Source organism: Elephas maximus, chromosome 9 (assembly GCF_024166365.1).
Source record: "Elephas maximus indicus isolate mEleMax1 chromosome 9, mEleMax1 primary haplotype, whole genome shotgun sequence".
NCBI lineage: Eukaryota > Metazoa > Chordata > Mammalia > Proboscidea > Elephantidae > Elephas > Elephas maximus.
Window position 1 is genome coordinate 104,639,096 of NC_064827.1, and position 15,800 is coordinate 104,654,895.

Consider the following 15,800-nt stretch of genomic DNA (forward strand, 5'->3'; position numbering starts at 1 on the left):
CTACGTCTTCACCCACGCTCTTTCATGCTGGGAATTTGACTCCACCAATGCATTGTCCAGCACTTCCTCCTTCCTTCACAGATTTCTTGAAGCACCATGACTTCCCTGAACAAAGAAAAACTTTGTTCTTCCTCTCCCTTTCTTATATAGAAGCTCTAGGTATGAAATCAGCCATTGTACTTAGGCTGTGTACATGTTTTATTTATTTATTCATGGGTATTTCTTATTTATTCTGCTGTTTGAATGATTTAGATATTCTCCGTAGGATTATTCTCTTTACTTTCTTTGTGTCAAAAATGTCTACTTTCAGTTAGAACCTATTTAAAGGTAGTGAATATATCCTTTAACCAGCAGTTTTCAAAAAATGGGTATGTATGAATATTCCCTGAGATGCATAAAGAAAATATTGGAGCTTATATATTTATATACATGTACAAAAATGGGAGCCCTGGTGGCGCAGTGGTTAAGTGCTTGGCTTCTAACCAAAAGCTTAGCAGTTCAAACCCACCAGCTGCTCCTTGGAAACCCTATGGGGCATTTCTACTCTGTCATATAGGGTTACTATGAGTTGGAATCAACTCGACAACAATGGGTTTGGTTTTTTTGCTTTTTATTTTTGTATATTTTAAAAACACATTCTAAGTATTTGTACAATGATGCCTAAATGCAATTTATTTATGTTCAAAATGTTTTTTCTTCTAGGGGTGCATGACCAGACAGTGGAGATACTGTTTACGCCATCATGAATAACCTGTGGCGAAGTACCACCCGTCTGTCATACTGTGGTGGCTTGCATGTTGCTACGATGCTGAAAGCTATACCTCCCATATTTCAAATACCAGCAGGATCACCCATGGTGGACAGGTTTCGGTGGAGCTTCCAGACTAAGATAAACCAGGAAGAAAGTCTGATAATCTACTTCTGAAAATTAGCCAGTGAAAACCCTAGGATCATAACAGATTATTGCTCTATATAGGGCTGGATTATGAACCGTGTAGGTTGTAAGCACTCAAAATACACAGAGGTCACAATGACAGGCTAGAGCATACCAACAACTGTGAAGATGGGGCAGGACTAGACAATGCCTTGTTGTGTTGTACATGGAGTGACTATATAGGGTTTTCACCAGCTAATTTTCAGAAGTAGATTACTAGGCCTTTCTTGGAGTCACTATAAATCAATTGCTGTTGAGTCTATTCTGACTCATGGTGACCCTACGTGTGCAGAACAGAACTGTGTTCCATAGGATTTTCAATGACTGCGACCTTACAGGAGTAGATTGCCAGGCTTTGCTTCCTAGTGGATTTGAACTGCCAACCTTTCTGTTAGTAGCCAAGTACTTAATTGTTTGTGCCATCCAGGGGCTCTGGTGTCACTATACAAGCATAGAGAAAAGATGAAAAGGAAATAATGTCAGTATGTTAATGGTGCAGTGAGATTATAGCTGATTTCATTTTTTCTTCTTTGTACCCTTAAGTAAATTCCAAATTCTCTGCAATGACCATTGATTTCCATCAATCTCTTTTAAACCAGAAAAAATAATAGTATTAAAATACACACTCAAAACCTGGATACAGTAAAATCCTTTCCAATAAGTATGCACTCATGTAGAAACCCTAAACAACTTAGAGCTTCCACAAGTCACAAAAGGTAACTTTATTCCAGTTCAGCATGTGAGCAATTGCTATCTCACTCTGAGATACAGAATAAAACAGAAAGACTGAACTGTTTGCAGACAAGGGGCAATCGCTTTGGCTTTCTCTGTCAGTTGTTTCTTTCTCTTTAACCAAGATTACATTTCCAGAAATATCCACTCCTCCATTTCTCCTGTCTTTTATTTTTCATGTTTGAAATCTTCTGTAATTATGAGAAAAAGTTTTCCCTGGAGCAGCAGCTCGGAGATTAGCCAGTTTGGAGCCAATCTGAATATTCCCAATTGGGGTTAAAAGATCTTCTCTGTTGGAACAGAGTTTTCAGGGCAGATTCAGCTCTGCTCTGAAATCTAAAACAGCTGGAAATGGCATGATTTGAGTCCTTAAATCTGACAGCATAGGAATCCACTGTCAAATAGTACTTAATACCTATTTAAATCTTTTGCATTTTTAAAAAAAAAATTTTTTTTTAAGTAATTGCCACAGAAATTAAAAGCAGTTATGAATTACTGAAGTGCAATTCAAAATACATAATTTGAAGGAGACAACCAATTGTCTTGGAGAAGCAAATGCCAGGGTTCAGGAGAGGGTCAGAACATTGGCCGTTGCCTTTATTTTTGAAGAGCACGGTCTTCAAATTGCGCACACGTTTGTCCTCAAACTGTATGACTTCAGCCTTAAAGGACAAACTGTTCCTTCATCAGATTAAGTCCTCTTGCACCTTGGTGATACATATTTGTTTAAGAAAACATGAGATCTCTGCTTTGTTCATTTTTTTAGCAGAAATCTATGCCTCTTGATGAACGTTTAATGACCATCCCAGTACCAGCTGCTGCGAGCTCGACTCCAGCTCATGGCAACACCGTGCAGCAGTGGACAAGGGAGTCTTCAGTACCCCGATTTAAGATTATCAATCTTTTAATTTTTTCCCAATCAGATATATAGAAACAGTATCTCATTTTTCTTATAAGCTGCATTTTCCTGAGTGCTGGTGAGGTTGATTATCTTTTCAAATATTATCGGCTATTTGTATTTCTTCTGAGGATCAGGTACTCATATCCCTTGACCATTTTCCTACTGGTTAGTTTGTCTTCATTTCCTTTAACGGTTATGTATTTTGCAAACAGAGACCGTGGATGGTGCAGATGGTTAATGACTCGACTCTAATCAAAAGGTTGGTGGTTCGAATCTATCCAGAGGTGCCTGGAAAGAAATGCCTGGCTATCTACTTTAGAAAAAGCAGCCATTGAAAACCCTATGGGGCACAGTTCTAGTCTGACACACATGGGGTCGCTATGAGTCAGAATTGACTTGACAGCAACTGGTTTTACTGGTGTTTTGCAAATAGTTTCTCCCAGAGTTTGTTTGTATTTCAATGTTGTTTATGGTCTTTCATTCTGCAGAAATTTTCCTTTTCTGAATTGCTCAAATCTGATTATATTTTTTATGGGTTCCAAGTTTTGTATTTTACTTAGAAAGACCTTCCCCATATCAAACTTACAGAGTCTCCTTTGTTTTCTTCTAATACATTTATAATTCTGGTTTTTACATTTGGCCCATTCATTAATCTGAAAATCATTTTTCTATATGGTGTGAAGTATAACTTTATTTTCTTCAGATGAATAGCCAATCTACCCAACATCATTTCCTGAAAAAAAAAAATCTATTTTCTCCCACTGGTTTAAAATGTGGCCACTATTCTATGTGAAATTCTAGTCATTTAACTCAACAGCAAACATTTATTGAACTCTGCTGTGGACAGAATCCTGTACTGGGCCCAGAGTGGTAGACTGAATGGGTGTGGTTCCTGGACTCCATCAATGCTAACCAGCTGCTGTCCAGTCGACTCCAACTCATGGTGACCCCTGGCGTGTCAGAGCTGAACTGTCCTCCACAGGGGTTTCAATGGCTGATATTTCGGAATTATATTGCCAGGGCTTTTTTCTGAGGCATCTCTGGGTAAAATCAAGCTTCAAACCTTTCGGTTAGCAGCACCGAAGGTCTTCCTCATCGATGTTTAACTTGGTTAAATATCACCGGTTATAGCTTAATTTTTCTCAAATGTAATGGATCATTAGCTTTCTAAGAGTATTACCTATTAATGGTAAACTGGTTGCCATCAAGTTGATTCCAATTCATAGCATCCATATGGTAGTTGCAACTATATAAGTAATTTAAGATCGCATATATTTTATCATAAAACAGGAACAAAAAAGGATGATCTATAAGAAGCTCCACAGCTTTACCATGGCCTCATGACAATCCAGTCCTCAGTTTCTCTTTTCTCTTGGAAAAGCACCTGTACATCTATCAGGGGCATGAGCAAGAACACAAATCTGGAGTCTCCTTTTGTACCCAAAAAGGAAACATTCATCTTTCACCAGCCTCTCTCCTCTTACACCCATCGTGTTCAGGATGAAGTGGGGGAAAGGAGTGCCAGAGATTTGCCCTATGGATATGTGTGGTCACAAACAAGGGCACTTTCTGCTTCCCCCTTTTGTTCCCCATCTGTCATGGCTTGAATTGTGTCCCGCCAAAAATACCTGTCAACTTGGTTAGGCCATGATTCCCAGTATTGTGTGGTTGTCCTCCATTTTGTGATTTGAATTTTACGTTAAAGAGGATTAGGGTGGGACTGTAACACCCTTACTAAGGTCACATCCCGGATCCAATGTGAAGGGAGTTTCCGTGGGGTGTGGCCAGCAACACCTTTTATCTTACAAGAGATGAAAGGACAGGGGACAGAGTGCATCCTTTAGACCTCGGGTTCCTGCGCCGAGAAGCTCCTAGTCTGGGGGAAGATTGATGACAGAGCTGACAGAGAAAGCTTTCCCCTGGAGCTGCTGCCCTGAATTTGGACTTCTAGCCTACTCGACTGTGAGGAAATAAACTTCACTTTGTTAAAGTCATCCACTTGTGATATTTCTGTTTAGCAGCACTAGATGACTAAGACACCTTCCTACCTTTCTCTGATGGCATCCAAGTGAAAAGGCTGGTCTCGTGTCAGACCGAGGAGAAGCAGGGAGAATTTTTCACTGACCTAAGAGAAATGTCTGATGAAGATATGATTATTCTTCTAATCTATAAGGTAAAAACATCTTAAAATTATTGTTTGAACTTGAAATTCCTCTAGTACATGGCCCCTTTGTTATACAAATATAAGGGAGAGCCATAACTGGCTTTGTATTTCAATATCTTTTTTTTTTTTTTTTTCAATTTTACTATGCTTTAGGTGAAAGTTTACAGCTCAAGTTAATTTCTCATTCAAAAATTTATACACATGTTGTTTTGCGACGTTGGCTGCAATCCCCACAATGTGACAGCACACTCCCCCTTTCCACCCCAGGTTCCCTGTGTCCATTCATCCAAGCTCCTGTCCCTTCCCGCGTTCTCGTCTTGCTTTTGGACAGGAGTTGCCCTTTCAGTCTCATAAATTTGATTGAACTAAGAAGCAAGTTCCTCACTTGTGTTACTATTTGTTTTACAGGCTTGTCTAATCTATGTCTGAAAAGTGGGCTTTGGGAGAGGTTTCAGTTCTGAGTTAGCAGAGTGTCCAGGGGCCATAGTCTCAAGGGTCTCTCCAGTCTCTGTCAGACCAGTAAGTCTGGTTGTTTTTTGTGAATTTGTACTCTGTTCTACATTTTTCACTCATTCTGTCCAGGACTGTCTGCTGTGATTCCCCTCAGAGTGGTTGGTGGTAGTAGCCGGGTACTATCTAGTTCTTCTCAGCTCAGACTGGTGGAGTCTCTGGTTCATGTGGTTCTTTAGTTGTTTAGACTAATATTTTCCTTGTGTCTTTGGTTTTCTTCATTCTCCTTTGTTCCAGGCCGAATATAACCAATAGAGGTATCTTAGATGGCTGTTTACAAGCTTTTAAGACCCGAGACACTACTCACCATGCTATGCCAATTCCTAGATTCCCCCTACACTATGGTCTCCAGCCCCTAACCCCAGCTACACCATCCCTGAAAGTGTTTGCACGTGTCTAGGAAACTTCTTTGCTTTTGGCTTAGTCCAGTTGTGCTGACTTCCCCGATATTGTGTTTCATCTTTCTCTTCACCAAGGTGGACACTTGTCTACTAATTAGTGATTTCACCTCCCTCTACCTCCCCACTCTCGTAAACATCAAAAAAATTTTTTGTTGTTGTTGTTTTGTTTTTCTGTGTGTAAATCTTTTATTGTGTCCTTATAATAGTGGTCTCATACAATATTTGTCCTTTTGTGACTGACTTATTTTGCTTAGTATGATACCCTCCAGATTCATCCAAGCTGTGAGATGTTTTGTGGATTCACCATTGCTGTTTATCATTGGATAGTATTCCATTGTGTGCATGTACCATAATTTACGTATCCATTCATCTACTGATGGACATTTAGGTTGTTTCCATCTTTTTCCTATTGTGACTAGTGCTACAATGAACATGGGTGTGCATACATGTATTTGTGCGATGACACTTATTTCTGTAAGGTGTATTCTCATGGATTGGGTTGCTGGACCATCTGGTATTTCTATTTCTCTCTTTTTAACGAAGCACCACATCATCTTCCAAAGTGGTTGTACCATTTTACTTTCCTACCAGCAGTGCCTACGAGTTCAAATCTCCCTGCAACCTATCCAACATTTGTTATTTTCTGATTCATGCCAGTAATGTCGGGATGAGATGGTATCTCATAGTAGTTTTGATTTGCATTTCTCTAATAGTTTTTTTTTTTTAATAGTGATCACAAGCATTTCCTCAAACGTTTGTTGGCCACCTGAATGTCTTCTTCGGTGAAGTGTCTGTTCATATCCTTTGGCCGTTTTTTAATTGGATTATTTGTCTTTTTGTTATTGCAGCATTGAAGTATTTTGCAGATTTTAGAGATCAGACCCTTGTGGGATATGTCATAGCCAAAATTTTTTTCCCAGTCTGCAGGTTCTCTTTTTACTGTTTTGGTGAAGTCTTTTGATGTTTTTTGATGAGCATAAGTGTTTGATTTTTAGCAGATCACAGTTATCTAGTTTCTCTTCTGGTGTTTGTGTATTGTTAGTTATGGCTTGTATGCTATTTGTGCCATGTATTAGGGCCTCTAGGGTTGTAGCTATTTTTTCTTTCATGATCTTTACAGTTTTAGGTTTTATATTTAGGCCTTTACCCAGTTTCAGTTAGTTTTTGTGTATGGTGTGAGGTATGGATCTTGTTTCATTATTTTACAGATGGACATCCAATTATGCCAGCACCATTTGTTAAAGAGACTGTCTTTTCCCCATTTAATGGATTTTACCACTTTGTCAAACATCAGATGCTCATAGATGGATGGATTTAGGTCTGGGTTCTCAATTCCATTCCATTTCTTTATGTGTGTTGTTGTATAATTACCAGGCTGTTTTGACTACCGTGACTGTATAATAGGTTCTAAAATAAGGTAGTGTGAGGCCTCCCATTTTGTTCTTCTTCTTCAGTAATGCTTTACTTACCCAGGGCCTCTTCCCTTTCCATACTGTCATGGATTGAATTGTGTCCCCCCAAAATATGTGTCAATTTGGCTGGGCCATGATTCCCAGTGTTGTGTTATTGTCCTCCATTTTGTGATTGATGTAATCTTCCTGTGTGTTGTGAATCCTAATCTCTGCCTGTGATTAATGAGGCAGGATTGGGTTATGTTGAAGAGGATTAGGGTGGGATAAAACACCCTTTCTTAGATCAGATCCCTGATTTAATGTAAACAGAGTTTCCCTGGGGTACAGCCTACACCACCTCTTATCTTTCAAGAGATAAAAGAAAAGGTAAGTGAGCAGAGAGTTGGGGACCTCATACCACCAAGAGGGCAGCACTGAGAGTAGAGGGCCACTTTGGACCCCGGGTCCCTGTGCTGAGAAGTTCCTACTTCCAGCGGAAGATTGATGACAAGGACCTTCCCCCAGAGCCTTTCCCTGGAGCTGATGCCCTGAATTTGGACTTTTGGCCTACTCGATTGTGAGAGAATAAATTTCTCTTTGTTGAAGCTATCCACTTGTGGTATTTCTGTATAGCAGCACTAGATGACTAAGACATATACAAAGTTGGTGATTTGTTTCCCCATCTTGTTAAAGAATACTGTTGAAATTTGGACCAATATTGTATCATATCTGTAGACTGCTTTGGGTAGAATTGACATTTGCACAATGTTGAGTCTTTCTATCCATGAGCATGATATATTTTTCCACTTATGTAGGTCTCTTTTGGTTCCTTGCAGTAGTGTTTTATAATTTTCTTTGTATAGATCTTTCCATTCCTGGTTGGATTTATTCCTAAGTACTTTACCTTCTTGGGTGTTATTGTAAATGATACTGATTTGGTGATTTCCTTTTTGCAGTTCTCTTTGTTGGTGTAGAGGAATCCGACTGATTTTTGTGTATAATCTTGTATCCTGCTACTTTGGATGTCTTTTATTTCTTTTTCTTGTCTTATTTCTCCAGCTAGGACTTCCAGCATGATGTGGTGATAAAGAGCATCCTTGTCTGGTTCCTGTTCTCGGGGGAATGCTCTCAGCCTCTCAGCATCTAGAATGATGTTGGCTGTCGGTTTTGTATAAATGTCCTTTATCATATAGAAGAATTCCCTTTCTATTCCTATTTTGCTGAGAGTTGGACTCAAGAATGGGTGTTGGACTTTGTGAAATGTTTTTGCATTGATTGATGTGATCATGTAATTCTTTCCTTTTATTTATGTGATGGATTATGTTGTTTGATTTTCTAATGTTGAACTACCCCTAGTATGAATCTCACTTCGTCATAAGGTACTATTTTTTTTATATGCTCTTGAATTCTATTATCTAGAATTTTGTTGAGAATTTTTGCTTCTATGTTCATAAGGGATAAAAGTCTGCAGTTTGTGTGTGTGTGTGTGTGTATGTGGTGTCGTTGCCTGGCTTTGGTATCAGGGTTATGCTGGCTTTATAGAGTGAGTTCAGGAGTATTCCTCCCTTTGCTATGCTCTTAAATAGCTTAAGTAGTATTGGTGTCAGCTCTTCTCTGAATGCTTGACAAAATTCTCAGGTGAAGCCATCTGGGCCAGGGCTTTTCTTTTGTTGGAATTTTTTTTTTTATTATTATTACCTCTTCAAACTCTTCTTTTGTTATAGGCCTGTTTAGTTTTTCTACCTCAGTTTGTGTTGGTTAAGGTAGGTAGTGTATTTCTAAAAATTTGTCCATTTCTTTTAGGTTTTCAAATTTGTTGGAGTACAATTTGTCATAGTATTCTGTTATGATCCTTTTTATTTCAGTTGGGTCTGTTGTGATATCACCTGTCTCATTTCTTATTTGTGTTATTTGCTTCCTCTCCTGTTTTTCTTTTGTCAGTTTGGCCAATGGTTTATCGGTTTTGTTGATCTTTTCAAAGAACCAGCTTTTGGTCTTGTTGATTCTTTTAATTGTTTTTCTGTTCTCTATTTCATTTATCTCTGCTCTAATCTTTATTATTCCCTTTCTTCTGGTGCCCAACAGCTTCTTTTGCTGCTCTCTTTTTATTTGTTTGAGTTGTAGGGTTAATGTTTTGATTTTAGCCCTTTCTTCTTTTTTGATATGTGCGCTTATTGTTCTAAATTGACTTCTAAGCACAGATTTTGTTGTGTCCCAAAGGTTTTGGTAAGACATGTTTTCATTCTCATTTGATTCTGTGAATTTTTTACTCCACCTTTATCCCTTATATTACCTAGTAGTTTTCAAGTGATTGCTATCAGTCAGAATCGACTGGACAACAGGTTTGACTTTTGGGTTGTTCAGCTTCCATGTATTTGATTTTTTTCCTTTCTCTGCCTGTTATTGATTTTTATTTTTATGGCATTATGATCAGAGAAGATGCTTTGTATTATTTTCTTGTTTGATATTTTAAGGCTTGCTTTGCAGCCTAAAATGTGGTCTATTCTGGAGAATGCTCCATGTGCGCTAGAAAAGAATGTATACTTTGCTGCTGTTGTGTACAGTGTTCTGTATGTCTAGGAGGTTGAGTTGGTTGATTGTGGCATTTAGATCATCTGTATCTTCACTGAATTTCTTTCTAGATGTTCTGTCCTTCACCGAAAGTGGAATTTTGAAGTCTCCTGCTATTATTGTGGAAGTGTCTTTTTCTCTTTTCAATGCTGTTGGAGTTTGTTATACGTATTTTGGAGCCCTGTCATTGTGTGCATATGTACTTATTATATTTATATCCCCCTGGCGTATTGATCCTTTAATCATTATGTAGTGTCCTTCCTTATCCTTTATGATGGATTTTGCTTTAAAGCCTATTTGACTGAGGATTAATACTGCTGCGACTCTTGCTCTTTTTTGGTCATTGTTTGCTTGAAATATTTTTTTCCATCCTCTGAGTTTTAGTTTGTCAATGTCTTTGTGTCTCTTGTAGGCTTCTAAGCATGGATTTTGCTGTGTCCCAAAGGTTTTGGCAAGATATGTTTTCATTCTCATTTGATCCTGTGAATTTTGTACTCCATCTTTTATCTCTTATAGAGACATCTTGTAGACAGCATGTAGATAGAGTGTGTTTTTTTAATCCTTTCTGGCACTCTTTGTCTCTACTGGGGTATTTAGGCCATTTACTTTCAATGTAATTATTGATAGGTATGGGTTTACTGCGGTCATTTTGTTGTCGTTGGCTTCTTTGTTTCACTTAATTTTCTACACTGAGTTCTTTTTTATTTATGTATTTTCTTTTCATCTCTCTCATTATTGTTGGCTTTGTGTTTGCTGAGTCTTTATGTTTTTCTTCTTTTTTATTTTGACGTGTAGGTTTGTTAGCTTCCTTTGTGGTTACCTTGAAATTTACCTCTATTTTGTTATGTTTAAACCAGTCTTTTATTTTTTGTTATTACCTTGACTTCCTCTCCATTTGGAAGTTCTGTGAGTATACAGTTTTTTCCCTCTTTTTTGTTTTGATGTTGTTATCATTTACGTATTAGCCTATTTTCAGTCTTTTAATTTCATTTTGTTTTTGTGAATTCCCTATCTGGATTGGTATCTGGTTGATCCGTCCTGTGTCCTAGTCTTGGATTGTTGTCTGATGTTGTTGGTTCTCTAACCAAAGGATTTCCTTTAATATTTCTTGTAATTTTGGTCTGGTTTTTACATAGTCCCTTAAATTCTGTCTATCTGGATGACGTAATTTTGGCATCATATTTTAGAGACAATTTTGCTGGAGATATAATTCTTGGCTCCCATTTTTTTCTTCTTCAAGGCTTTATATGTGTCATACAATTGCCTTCTTGCCTGAATGGTTTCCACTGAGTAATCAGAGCTTAGTCTTATTGGTTCTCCTTTGTAAGTGACTTTTTGTTTATCTCTAGCCACTCTCATAATTCTTTCTTTGTCTTTGGTTTTGGCAAGTTTGGTTATGATATGTCTTGGTGACTTTCTTTTGGGGTCTGTCCTGTATGAGGTTTGTTGAGCTTCTTGGATAGATATCTTCTCATCTTTCATGATATTAAGGAAGTTTTCTGCCAGCATATCTTTCACAATTCTCTCTGTTTTTTCTGTTATCTCCCCCTGTTCTGGTACTCTGATCATTTGTAGGTTTTTCCTCTCAGTTGTATCCCACATAATTCTTAGGCTTTCTTCATTCTTTTTTTCTGATTTTTTTCCTCAAACAAATTGGTGTCAAGGGATTTATCTTTAGTCTCACTAATTCTGACTTCCATTGTCTCAATTCTGCTCCTATGTATGACCTTCTATTGAGTTGTCTAATTCTGAAATTTTATTGTTAATCTTTTGGATTTCTAGTTGTTGTTTTTGTATGGTTTCTAGCAACCTATTTATTCTGTTGTTTTGTTCTTGTATTGTTTTCCTGAATTCTTCTATTGCTTTGTCTGTGTTTCCCTTGGTTTCATCTGTGTTTTACCTGATCCCCTTCTTGATCTCTTGGAGAGCTCTGTATGTTAGTCTTTTGAAGTCTTTATCGCATAGTCCCACTGCCTTATCTTCCTTCAGAAATTTTTCTCGGTCTTTATTTTGGCCATTTGCTGAAGCCATCTTGTCTTGCTTCTTTACGTGGTTTGATATTGACTTTTGTCTTTGAGGCATCAATAAGTTACTATATTTATTTATTGTATTTTTGTTTACTGCATCCTGAATTTTTTTTTCTTTGATATGACTTGGTAGGCTTGGTGTGTGTGCTACTCTGACCATTATTCTTTTGCTATTGAAGCTCTCAACCCCTGTCTCCAGATGGTTGGAGCAGCTACTAGGTGTGTGAGTCCAGGAGTCTGTTCACTGTTCTAGTGGGGATGCTGAAGATGGAGGTGGCATTTTTGGTGAGGTGATGAATCCGTCCTGCTGGTCACTTGGCTTTTAGCGCGGGGGGTATTCTCCCTTGTCATTGGGTTGAGTGTTGTGTGTGTCGTGTGTGCTGTGGTTGGGGCACAGGTGCTCAAGTCATTGGTCACTAAGTGTGTGGTGTGGAAACTCTCACATACAGTCCTAGGTAGGCAGGGCTGCGTGAGGGTGTTCAGAGCAGGCAGAGGACTCTAGCTGCAGTGGGGGCAATGGGGGGGGGCATGGCAGGGGGCTGTTGGCTGCCCTCATGTGACAGATGGAGGGCATGCCCCTGTCCACTAGAGCACATAGTAGAGGGAGTTTTGCAGCTGGTCCTCAGATGTCTGGTGCTGTTGGCTGGGGGGGATTGGGGGTGCCACTAATTCTCAGGCCCCTGTCATGTGCAGCTTGATTGAGTGGGTGGTACCACCAGCCCTCAAGCCCCCAAAGTGGGTGGGTGAGACCCCTTCTTAGGCAGTGGTGAGGTTTCAAATGTCACAAATCTGCAGCTCCCACTTGGCTGCTGCAAATGAAAATGGGCTTCAGGTGCATGCCCTGCCTGTTTTGTCCTATTCAATGTGTGCTGTGCCAGCTCAGCCAGCCAGGCGGTGGTATGGGTGATTGGTGGGGGTGAAGGGTGCTGCAAGTCTGTGGACCCCCTACGTCAGTGGCTGGGCAAAGGGGCAGGTGCCCCTGACCTGAGCCACAAGTTCTCAGCTTAGGGGGTGTGGTAGTACTGAACGCTGCTGGACTGGAGTCAGAACAGGAGGTGGTTGGATGAGGAGAAAGGAGTGCTCCTTGGCCCTGGAGCTCTGGTCGGGGGAGTGTTATGGTGCACACAGTGGTGCAGGAACTTGTACTTAACTTTCACAGTTCTGGTGTCACTCGTGTTCTGGAGGTGTCTGCAGATTTGCTGCTATTTGGCTGCACCAGATGGGGTGGGTTTCAGCATGGGATGTTGTTGCTTGCCTCAGCCTGTGTGCACTGTGCAGATTCAGTAGCAGGACATTGGAAATCCTGAGATCCGTAGTTTCCCGTTTCCATTGTTTTTGAGTTGCCTGTTCTTCCACCTGGCACTCAGTCCTATTCTTCGCCTTTGTCTTTGATGATTAAGGTTCCTAGATTGTCACATATATCCAATTCACTCGTTTTTTCAGGTCTTTGTTGTAAAAGGGATGACACGAAGCATCTGACGATTCACCATCTTGGCCCTGCCTTAGTGCTTTTGCTTTAGGGATAGTCTTTATAATTATTGACACCAAAAAGGTCCAAATTTAACATCCTAAATTAAATTATTCATAGGAAAGTGTTCACGATTCCATGAGAAAGCAAATCTTTATTTCAAGTACAGATTTTTTATTCTCCTTTATCCCTTCATGAAAGCTGCTCTCTATCTAAGTCAAGAGAATAGAATGGAGGCTTTTGGGTGTAACTGAAGACTAGGAAGGAAGCACACTATTTGGAGTGATATAATGTTTATGATCTCAAGATGTTCTTATTTTGGTTTTTAGAAGGTCTTGTTGACTTTGGTTATGCCCCCCTGTGTCTGCTCTACAGTGTCTGTACCTCTTATCTCCTTCACCTCTTTCAGTTTCCCATTCTTCCCACATGGGTTCAACAATGAATGATCAGCAAAACCTACAATGGAGGCCAGACACAGAGAGGATGGACCTTTGAAGGGAAAAAGCACAAAAGAAAGGTCCAAGTGTGAGGAGAGACCCTGCCAACTTCAGGACTGGAAATGGCAAGTGTCAAGAATTAGGGGACCAAACTCCTTCAGCCCAAGGGTGATATTGAAAACTTTTAACAAGCTGGTACTGACCATCAGAGAGGATGCCAACCATGACATTGTACCCTACTTGGCAAGCTTAGGGGAGCATCTCTGACAGTAGTCTGGGCCACCATGTGCTGTGTCAGGGGAAGCACCCAGTGAATGGGGCTCAAGGAAGTGACTATTCATCAACCTTTAGGTAAGTTGGTGTCCCTCAGTGGTACGATTGTTTAACTTGCTCAGCTGCTAACTGTAAAGGTCAGCAGTTCAGGTCTACCCAGAGGTGCCTTGGAAGAAAGGCCTAGCAAACTATTTCTGAAAAATCAGCCACTGAAAACCCTATGGAGCACAGTTCTACTCTGACACACGTGAGTCAGAATCAACTTGACGGCAGCTGGTGACTATGTAAGTTTTTCAATATTTTAACAGTATGGCCTTACCAATATGTGTGCCAGTGGACTATCATACCTGCCACACACATTGCAAAAATCAGGGTATGAGCTCAATGGATTAGAGAAAGATACCCAGGCCTCCTCCTTCTGTGGACTTGATATGGTAAGAAAAGGTCACAGGGACCTAAAATAAAGAATCAACTGAGCATTCTCTGGAAATCTGTGTGCGAGCCCCACTGGACAAGTTGTTGCTGTTAGTTGCTATCGAGTCAGTTCTGACTATGGCAGCTTACATGTGCAGAGTAGAACTGCTCCATAGGGTTTTCAAGGCTGTGAGTTTTCAGGAGCAGATTGCCAGGCCTATCTTCTGAGGCACCTCTAGGTAGATTTTAAATGCCAACCTTTCAGCTAGTAGTGGAGCACATAACCATTTGTGCTGCTCAGGGTCCCACTCCCATCAGCTAAGAGTGAGACCATATTTGTAGGAACCTACCTACCACATTTTGCCTTCATGATAAGAGCTAAGGTTACACAAGTCACTGTCAAAAAGAAGGTTCTGGAATTCTAGTCCAACTTCATAATTTTGAATGCTTCTAGAGTTGAGCTGTGATACATCCCCTATCTCCCCCAAATAGCTCTGATAATGACTCCTATTTGGAGAGCACTTTGCCTAGTGGTTAAGAACTATGGCTGCTAACCAAAAGGTCAGCAGTTTGAATCCACCAGGTGCTCCTTGGAAACCATATGGGGCAGTTCTACTCTGCCCTGTAGGGTTGCCATGAGTTGGAATCAACTCGACAGCAAAGCGTTTGGTTTTTTTTGGGGGGGGGGAGTTAAATGTAGTGTGAGATACCTTCAGAAGACATTTTTCGTTTTGATTCTTGCAACAGTATTGTGAGGTAATAATTGTCATCCCCAGATTGTAGCTGAGAAAATTGATGCTATTATGGAGACTTGCCCAATGAAACTATGATTTGAAACTAAATCCTGCCCTCCCCGCCCCCATCCTATGTTCTTTTAACATGATGTCAAACTGCATCATGAATTTTCATTCAGAAACCAGCTAGGATTTAAAACCTAAAAACATTTTTTAAAAAGTTGTTTAAACAGTGGGGGGCAACTATAAACATTTGCAGAAACAACCTACTTTCTTTACACCAAGGAATCCTATGTATTCATGACTCCTGCTGGAACAGGAAGCCTGGGGGACCACAAAGGTAAGCGAGCTGATGAGGAGACGGTTTTGATCTCTGAGTCTTCTATGAAAAACTAAAACAAAGAGAAATATTAATACATTATTCTAAAAACAAGCCTCAGAAAATGGTGCTTGTACCTTCTTTTAAAAATCACCAAATTTACTGATAATCTGTGAATAAGAAGTTAGCATTTTTAGAGCATATTCAACAAGTTAATTTTTTCTGGGACTGCATCTGCCGTTGGCAGTTTTTTTTGGTTTCAACAACGCTTTTGGGACATTCTTTTTAAATTCTTGATACCTCTAAGGGTCCAAAATAAATGTCCTCATTTAAGTTATTTACACAAAAACCTTCATAATCACGTGGAAATGCAAATCTTTAATTTCAAATGTAGGTTTTCATGCTTTAAAATAGCATATGCTGACTGGGAAAGAAGTTTAAATACTGAGAAAGGTGTATTAAGAACTAAATCTTTTGAGGGAAATTTTTAAAAAATTGAGGGAAAAAAACTAAGTTATTGAGTG

The 15,800-nt window shown here is 39.6% G+C and overlaps 1 long non-coding RNA gene across 1 annotated transcript; it reads left to right on the forward strand.

Moving 5' to 3' along the window:
- The first annotated feature begins 3,814 nt into the window (after window positions 1-3,814).
- On the forward strand, window positions 3,815-15,292 carry LOC126082617 (uncharacterized). Its single transcript, XR_007518589.1, has 3 exons — window positions 3,815-4,740; window positions 13,509-13,887; window positions 15,243-15,292. It is a non-coding gene; the product is annotated as an uncharacterized LOC126082617 (long non-coding RNA).
- The last annotated feature ends 508 nt before the right edge of the window (window positions 15,293-15,800 follow it).